Here is an 812-nt window from a genome sequence, read left to right on the forward strand (position 1 = left end):
CTCACTGATACTGTTGCTGCTTGATTACCTCTCTAGACTGGAAAATCCTCCAGTGAAGGAGCTTGAGCTTTGATCCATGGAACTGCACACTCGTAGGTGCTCAGTGAGTGTATTTATTTATAGAGACAGGGTCCTGCTCTGTCACCCAGTCTTGCTTTATTATTTATTTATAGAGACAAGGTCCTGCTCTGTCTCCCACTCTGGAGTACTAGTAGGTGCCCCCTATGTATATTTATTTATTTATAGAGACAGAGTATTTATTTATAGAGACAAGGTCTTGCTCTGTTACCAGGTTGGAGTTCAGTGGTGCGATCACGGCTCACTTGCAGCCTTTACCTCCAGGGCTCAGATGATCCAACTTCCCAGTTAGCTGGGATTACAAGCAGCTGCCACCACAAACAGCTAGTTAAAAAATATATATAGATGGGGGGGGTCTCACTATGTTGTCCAGGCTTGCCTCGAACTACTGGCCTCAAGCGATCCTCTCTCTTCAGCCTTCCAAAGTGCTGGACTGCAGGCGTGAACCCCCGCGGAGGGCCTCGATGAAGTGTCTACTGAACTAAGGACACCTGTGAAGTCTGAGTGAGTGAAAGGATGGATGGATCGATGGGGATGCACCGGCTCGCAGTGAACAGCAGGAGGCGCTGGCCGCAGTGTGCGCCTTTGGTTGAAGCTCCCCTCCCTCCCCGCCCCCCATCGCGGCGGCCCCCAGCGGGAGGAAGGGGCTAGGGCTGGGGAGGGGAGGCGCGCGGGGCTTTGCCCCCCGCAGCGGAGCACCGGAGGAGAAAGGGGGCGGCCGGGGGCAGAAGGGG

The sequence above is a fragment of the Carlito syrichta genome, unplaced genomic scaffold (genome assembly GCF_000164805.1).
Source record: "Carlito syrichta isolate Samal-C Ts95f unplaced genomic scaffold, Tarsius_syrichta-2.0.1 Scaffold309294, whole genome shotgun sequence".
Classification (NCBI taxonomy): domain Eukaryota; kingdom Metazoa; phylum Chordata; class Mammalia; order Primates; family Tarsiidae; genus Carlito; species Carlito syrichta.